We start from the raw sequence: 8,940 nt of genomic DNA, 5'->3' as shown, positions 1-8,940 counted from the left end.
TTCCAAATATTTCTCAACCATGTTAGTAAAAATAGACATCATACATCTTTGAAATATAGCAGGTGCATTACATAAACCAAATGGCATGTGCCTAAATGCAAATATACCGTACGGGCAGGTGAATGTTGTCTTGTGTTGATCTTTTGGGGCTACTGTAATCTAATTATACCCCGAGTATCCATCAAAAAAATAGTAGTAGTCTCGCCCCACGAGTTTATCCAGCATCTGGTCCAAAAACGGTAAAAGAAAGTGATCTTTCTTAGCTGCCTTGTTCAGATTTCGGTAATCAATGCAAATTCTCCATCCTGTAACTATTCTTGTCGGTATCAACTCGTCATTCTCATTTTCAATGACTGTAATACTTCCTTTCTTTGGTATGCACTGGACTGGACTTACCCATGAACTATCTGAGATAGGGTAGATTATACTAGTATCTAACCACTTCATGATTTTTTTCTTAACGACGTCATTCATGATGGGGTTCAGTCTTCGTTGTCCATCAATTTTTCCTTTTTTGCCATCTTCCAAGAGAATCTTGTGCATGCATACAGATGGAATAATTCCACAGATATCGGCTATGGTCCATCCGGTAGCCTTCTCGAATTATTTCAATACAAGAACGAGTTTCTATTCATGCTTATTGGTTAATTCTACTAAAGCAATCACAGGCAAAGTAGTAGCGTTACCTAAATAAACATATTTTAAATGTGAAGGAAGTACCTTGAGTTCTAATTTAGGTGGCTCCTCGATTGACACCTTTGGTTGAGCATAATTCCTATTCTCTAACTCCAAAGATTCAAGATGGGATTGCAGATTAAATCCCCTTTGATTAGCTTCTAGAAAAGCTAAGTATTCATCCTCCTCTTCATCACTTTGAGAGTCTAATGTTAAAATTCGTTCTAATGGATCCTCAACATAGTTGAGTTCCTTCTTCACGATTAAATCCTCTAAACCAGACACTATAGAATAATCATCAATTGTGTCAGGAAATAGCACAGACTTAAGAATGTAAAATGTTACGTAATCATCCTGAACTTGCATAGTAAGCTCGCCCTTTTGCACATCAATGAGGGTCATTTCAGTTGCTAAGAACGGTCTTCCTTGGATGATTGGCACTTTTTTATTTGCTTCAAAGTCTAAAATCACAAAGTCAATAGGAAAGATAAATTTTTCTACATGTACCAATACATCATTTTTCTACACGTACCAATACATCCTCGATTTTTCCTTCTAGGTGTGCTAAGGATTGATCTGCTAGTTGAAGTGTAACCGTAGTAGCTCTAACTTCACCTATCCCCAAATTTCTAAATATTGACATGGGCATTAAGTTGATACTTGCACCCAAGTCAAATAGTGCTTTACCACAATATGTTGCTCCAATATTGCAAGGTATGGTAAAACATCCAGGATCCTTCAATTTTGGGGGTAGTTTGTCTTGAAGGTATGCACTGCATTCCTTTGTCAAGGCTATCATCTCAAATTCTCCAAGTCTTCATTTTTTAGACAAGATATCCTTCATGAATTTAACGTAGATCGGCATTTGTTCAAGTGCTTCACCCAACGAGATGTTGATATGAAGTTGCTTGAGTACGTCTAGGAACTTTTTGAATTGAATTTCCTACTTCTACTTCTAAAGTCTTTGAGGGTAGGGTGGTGGAGGCTTATTTACTAGAACTGGTTGATTCATCTTATGTGGTAATTCTACATCTAACGAAGTTGTTAGTTGATCAGAATTAGTTGGTTCTAAAGTTACCTTGTTGGATTTTACAGATTCTGGTTCTAGTGAAACTGGAATTTCAACATTCGGTTGAACTTCCTCTGAGTCTTGAGCATCGGCTAACTCCTTTTGAACTTTGACGATGTTCATCTCTACTGGCTTTCCACTCCTCAATGTCAATGATTTACAATGCTCCTTCCCTGGATTCCTCGAATTCTCCGTATCACTAGGTAAAGCAACTTGTGGTCGATTTTTGAGTTCAGTTGCAAACTGGCCCATTTGGTTTCCCAGGTTTTTCAATGTAACTGTTCGGCTTTGGATTAAGGCATCATTCTTGGCCATGTATGCCTTTAACAAGTTTTCTAAGCCATTGAATGGTTCAGCTTGAGGTTCTTTTTGAATTTGTTAGGTAAAAATAGGTGGCTGGGTCAGTCTAGGTTTGGCATATGTGTTGTTGGGTCAAACCCCTTAGTTACTCCAAGAGAAATTAGGGTGGTTTCGCTACGATGGATTGTAGGTATTAGATTGTAGTCCTTGCCTTCCTTGATTTTGGTTCTAGTTACCCATGTAATAAACAGATTCTGGGTTCGATGGACATTCTTTGAATAGATGTCCTTCCCTACAATAGACATAGGCTACATTTTCAAATTTTTAAACCCATTAGTGGCTGTGCTGCAAAACTATTAAACCCATTAGTGGTAAAATTTTTAAGAATTGATGATATTGAGGATACCTGAGATGCGAGTGAAGTGAGAGCGTTTACTTCATGTATTTCAACGACTCATGTTCCTGACATTACTCGATTGGTTGGCCATTGTTAATTGTTGCTAGTAATCCTTTCAATGATTTCATAAACCTCATTATAAGACTTAGAAAGGAGAGCATCTTTAGCAGAATCGTCCACTACCATCCTCGTGTGGGCATTGAGACCATTATAAAACGTCTCGAGTTGGATGCAATGTAGGATTCCATGATGAGGGCAGTTCCATAATAATTCTTTGTATCTTTCCCATGCCTCATACACTGACTCATGATCCATTTGGTAGAAGACAGTATTCTCATTCCTCAACTTCGCATTCTTGCTAGGTAGGAAATACATCATGAGAAATCTTTCTACTAACTCTTGCCATGTAGAAATTGAATTTGGTGGTAATGAGTTCAACTGGGCTTGAGCTCTGTCCTTTAGTGAATAAGGGAACATGATACGTGATATTCGTGACAAGTTTAAAGGATTTATGAAAGAATCATTCTTGAGACTAACTTATTATCACGATTAAGGCAAGTGTACCTATCGAACAGTAGTATAGTTCAGCAAGATCGGATTGTCGAACCCAAAGGAACTACGAGTACTAATATTTACTTCCTTTTTATTATCTAGCCTAAAAATTAAGAGGTTTGGTTATCTAAACTAATTACTAACTAAGAATGCACAGAAAGAAAATCTGGGGAAATACTTTTGGAAAAATTCGATTGATTAAGATAATACCTAAGGAAAAATCCATCTAGACTTCACTTGTTATTTGACTCTGAATCAGATGATTTATTCATTTGACTTGATCTGTAGAAATCCCTAAGTTATATTATTATCTCTCTCGAGACTAATAACGTCTAACCCTAGGTTGAATAATTGAAATATTTTTCTAATTAACACCCTAGAATTGCATTAACTGGATCTATGGATTCCTTTATTAGGTTTCACTCTAATCCAGCAAAATCTTATCACCCTATCTGTAGGCGTGCAATCAACTCCGCTTAATTATGACAAATTTACTCTTAGACAGGGTCTATTCCTCCTCTGAATAAGAGCTTAACCTGAATCAATATCCTGGAATATCAAAACAATAATTAAGATCATATAATTAAGAACAAGTCAAATATTTATCATACAATTCAGATAATAATAACAAGATCTGTCTTAGGTTTCATTCCCCTTAGGTATTTAGGGGGTTTAGTTCATACTTATAAAAGAAAACATCTCAAAAGCATAAAGATAACAAAACTTAAGAAAACCTAAAACTCCTGAAGGAACTTGAAGGGAGATTGTAACACCCCAAACCCGGCCCAGACTTTATGGCCAAATCTAGCGCGTCACATTAAAGTGTTTTAGTAAAAACCTTGTTTTCAATGGAAACACTTCCTTAAAATAAAAAACCTTAATTGCTTTGTAGAATCTCTTTTCAGTTGCGGAAGCTTTATTTAGAACTTATGATTTTATGAAAAATCGTCATTTAAAAATTGAGTTGTGGAAACGTAGTATTTAAAAATAGTTATGGTTTAGGAAACCACGTTCTACTTCTAATAAAAACAAAGCATTAAAAAATGATAATAATCCTAATTTGAAATATTAACCAAAGGAAAGACCTTATTACAACCCAAATCAAATAGAAATAATTTAAAGTTAATATATTAAAAATTACACAAAGACTAAGTCTAAACTTTTTATGCTAGTTGGCCACCTTCGAGTCCCTCCATCCGTCGAACTGCCTATTGAGGATCACTTGAAAAGTTTAGAAGGAGGGGGTGAGTTTCGAAAACTTAGTGTGTACAACCCTCAATGAGTATAAAGTAATCGTTACTCATTTTGGGACAGAGCCCAATTCAATAGCGGTGGTCTCTAGGCCTTAGCCCAAATTGGCCTCGGTTGAGCCGAAGCCTACATCGCAATAATATCACAACAATATCATACATGCAATGCAATGTAGTGCAATCCCATCCCAATAATCCATCCGCTACACACCAGCTCCGTCCCCTAACACATCATGTGGGGATATAAATATCGACCCACCCAACCGTTACACATCCATGGTAGCCCGGTTGCGGGACTACCTTCATTTACACATTGGGCTTAAAAGCCGTTGGTGCATCCACGATTGTCAAGCAACCATGCGATCCTCATATATTTCCTCCATTCTATAATAACCAAGCTATATGCAGCCTAAGCAGAATATCATATGTTTGCAGCAGATATGCATGTCACATCCATAAAACTTACATTCAACACCTAGGGGTATTCGGTCATTTTCGCCCTTAGGGGCATTTCGGTAATTTTTCCTTCTATTACAGTTTTCAATTACCTTGGCCCGTTAACAAATCCCGTGAGCTAAGATGAACGAATACTATGCACCAGGTAGGATTCCAGAGAAAATGAGATGAGTCATTAAGACCGCTTAAGTACCAAGCTCTCCCCGGATCCAATCCTAGACATGCATATACCCGTTGCCACACCTTAACCCTATGACTTGTTCACGGTCACAATATTTTAATTAAGTTTTATGTAGTCATCATATACCAGTCCTAAAACCCCTTACAAATCCCAGTCAAGTTCACATACCTGTATATGGCCCACTAGGCCCAATCACATTTATATGGCCCATTAGGCCCAGATCACATTTATATGGCCCATCATGCACAACTCACATTTATAGTCATGCTCACATACAATTTTTCATCACATAGCATCAATTATCATTTTTTTCCTATTATGGGCCCAATAGCCCATCAAACCCATTAAGCCTATTCTGGCCCGGTTGGCCAATTCACAGCCCAAGCCCATGGAATCGCTTATGGAGCCTCAGAAAACCTATCAATTTCCATCTCACGAGTGTTCGTGCACTCACAACACAGCCGTAGTAAAACTTTCAGCTTTTCGATATTTCAGCATTTCGGCTTTTGCCGATCTAGTTGTGTGTGCAGTGTGTGTACACACCTTCGACTTTATATCAAGTTATCATAGGGTAGAAGTACACACCTTATCACTTAGAGTACTAAGTATTCATAATCGCCCTAACCTATATTCAACGTTATATTCCATGAGCCACATTCCATTAATCAAAATAAATCCACTACTTACCAAAGAACCACCTATACTTGCCTTGACTAGATTGATCGACTGCGATCTGCCTATGTCACTCGAAATTTGACGTAGTCCCCCTTCCGCATCCAGGCGAAAAGTTCCTAACGGCTGACACCTTACGTCGCTTAAACTTGGGAGCCTTTATCCCAACCTCTCTGCTAGAAGCCCATTTTTCCATCAGCGATCACACTCTTGAATGAGAGGGAAAAAGAGAAATAAATGGAGAAACCGTAGGTTAACAAAAGTTTTTGAAACAATAAAGAATAATCGGCTTTTAAGAGTGTAGAAACAAAAGAACTTAGAAATATTTAACAAAAGCTGAAGAAGATCTAATTCACTTACCGATTGCGAGATTGCTTGCCAACAAGAAATTAAACCTCCAAAGTGTATGAATCGGCTTTTAAATGAAAAAAGAAACAATCAGCTAAGTTGAAGAGGGAAGAGATTGATTCGATTAAAATAGGGAAGAAAGGATCAAGAATTTGGCTTAAAGAAAAGAGGAGGTGATATGCGACTGAAGCACACAAAACAACAAATTCCCTTACTCGCCTGTACGACACATATATTTATACTAAATAAATAAATAAATAATACAGCTACAATCTTCAATAAACTTAAACTCATCAAGATAATTTCCCTTCAAATTCTCCAGACCTCAAGGTTACTCTACCTCCCCGTACGTTGCTGGCCACTGCATCGCATCCTTTCATACGCTACCATTTGGCCACAATTAATTATAAGGCTTGTATGCCTACGCCTCAGTTTTCTTAAAGAATAAAAATTTAAACTTTTCCAAGAGTGGGATTCGAACCTTCTCCCTCTCATAACCATAGCATGCTTCACGCCACTGCACCACAAGCACTCTTGTACCATATTCCATCCCTAACTATTTTTAAGGCCTATTAACCCGCAACCTGGTTATCCTAAAAATATTTGCTACCATTCAGATTCGAACCCCTAATCTCTTGGCTGCGCTATTCGTCCCTTGCCACAAAGCCACAAGCTCTTTTTGTATTGTTTCCCCTCCCCAATTAATTATAAACTCTTTCTACTGACCTCCAGGTTGTCTAAAAAAAAAACCCAAAACTTCTGTTCAAGCTGCAACTTGAACCCAACACCTCTCCTTTCTCCAAATGCCATCATGCCACTAGGCCAAGCGTATCCTTGTACCAAATTCCCACCTAACATATTTATAAAGCCTAACGCTAGCTTCCCTACTAATCTTATGCGCAATAAAAAAATATTTCCAAGGCCAGGACTTGAACCTTGGACCTCTTACTTACTACCCAAGCCTGTTGCCACTAGGCCACATGCTTCCTTGTAACAGATTTTACCAAACCTTATTAATAAACCTTCCACCTAATGCTCAGGGTTCTTTAGAAAAAAAATGCAAAATTTTGCTAAAGCCTTGGATCAAACCTAGGACTTTTTCCACACTACCAACCCTTCCTAAATAATTTAACAATTAAACTAAACACACAATTATAAAATATTTAAACACCTTTCTTTTATTCAAGTGGTCTTCTAACTGATCCCAAACTCAAGCCCATTACTTCTAGGCCCAAAATCAGGGTGTTATATTTCATCCTTCCTAAAAAAAATTTCTTCCACGAAATTTCTAAATAACAGAGTAGTCGTGTGTCAACTATCCCACTACGTTACTGCTGTGCACTCTGATCCTAATAATTTTAATACATATTCAAAATATCCTCCTATCGCAAACATTCTCAAACAAACACAAAATAAGTATCAAATTCAAATTCAAATGTTTTAATGCAATCTAATATCTAAGGAAGTCCTACTGAATCTAGACAATCAATATCTTAAAGCATATTGCAGTATACCAGTTCAACATAATTTAGTAGTAAGAAACTTACTTAGCTAGACGTCGGAGACCCGGTGTGCCACACAATAGAATCTTTCAAAATAATTTTAAAAGCCCAAAAACCAAGCCCATTTCACAGCCCGAGTTTTGAAACTGGGCTCTCATACCACTAAATGTAACAACCCAAACCCGACCCAAACATTATGGCTAAATCTGACGCCTCACATCGAAGTGTTTTAGTGAAAACCTTGTTTTCATTGGAAACACTTCCTTAAAACGAAAAACCATAACTACTTTGTAAAATATCTTTTCAGTTGCGGAAGCTTTATTTAGAACATATGATTTTATGAAAACTCGTCATTTAAAAATTGAGTTGCGAAAACGTAGTATTAAAGAACAATTATGGATTAGGAAACCACATTCTACTTCTAATAAATATAAAGTATAAAAAAATGATAATAATCCTAATTTGAATTATTAGCCAGAGGAAAGACCATGATACAACCCAAATCAGATAGTTCAAAGTCAATATATTAAAAATTACATAAAGACTAAGTCTAAACTTTTTATGCTAGTTGGCCACCTCCAAGTCCCTCAATCCGTCGAACCGCCTACTGAGGATCACCTAAAAAGTTTAGAAGGAGTGGGGTGAGTTTCGAAAACTCAGTGTGTAGAACCCTCAATGAGTATAACACAATTGTTAGTCATTTTGGGCCAGAGCCCAATTCAGTAACGGTGGTCTCTGGGCCTTAGCCCAAATTGGCCTCGGTTGGGCCGAAGCCCACATCGGAATAATATCACAACAATATCATACATGCAATGCAATGCAGTGCAATCCCATCCCAATAATCCATCCACTACACACCAGCTCCGTCCCCCGACACATCATGTGGGGATATAAATATCGACCCACCCAACCAATACACATCCATGGTAGCCCAGTTGCAGAACTACCTTCATTTACACATTGGGCTTAAAAGCCATCGGTGGATCCATGATTGTCAAGCAACCATGCGATCCTCATATACTTCCACCGTTCCATAATACCCAACCCATATGCAACCTAAGCAGAATATCATATGTATGCAGCAGATATGCATGTCACCTCCATAAAACTTGCATTCAACACCTAGGGGTATTTCGGTCATTTTCACCCTTAGGGGCATTTCAATAATTTTTCCTTTTATTATGGTTTTCACTTACCTTGGCCCGTTAACAAATCCCGTGAACTAAGATGAACGAATACTATGCACCAGGTAGGATTCTAGAGAAAAGGAGGTGAGTCATTAAGACAGCTTAAGTACCGAGCTCTCCCCAAATCCAATCCTAGACATGCATATACCCGTTGCCACACATTAATGCTATGACTTGTTCACGGTCGCAATATATTAATTAAGTTTTATGTAGTCATCATATACCAGTCCCAAAACCCCTTACAAATCCCAGTCACGTTCACATACCTGTATATGGCCCATTAGGCCCAAATCACATTTATATGGCCAATTACACAGAATTCACATTTATAGTCATGCTCACATACGATTT

At 37.7% G+C, this 8,940-nt stretch overlaps 1 non-coding gene across 1 annotated transcript; it reads left to right on the top strand.

The window, feature by feature from the left end:
- The first annotated feature begins 2,682 nt into the window (after positions 1 to 2,682).
- On the top strand, positions 2,683 to 2,789 carry LOC121204388 (small nucleolar RNA R71). The gene has a single exon (XR_005899313.1). It is a non-coding gene; the product is annotated as a small nucleolar RNA R71 (small nucleolar RNA).
- The last annotated feature ends 6,151 nt before the right edge of the window (positions 2,790 to 8,940 follow it).

Source organism: Gossypium hirsutum, chromosome A07, assembly GCF_007990345.1.
Source record: "Gossypium hirsutum isolate 1008001.06 chromosome A07, Gossypium_hirsutum_v2.1, whole genome shotgun sequence".
Lineage (NCBI taxonomy): Eukaryota > Viridiplantae > Streptophyta > Magnoliopsida > Malvales > Malvaceae > Gossypium > Gossypium hirsutum.
This window is presented reverse-complemented; position numbering and strand designations above follow the sequence as displayed.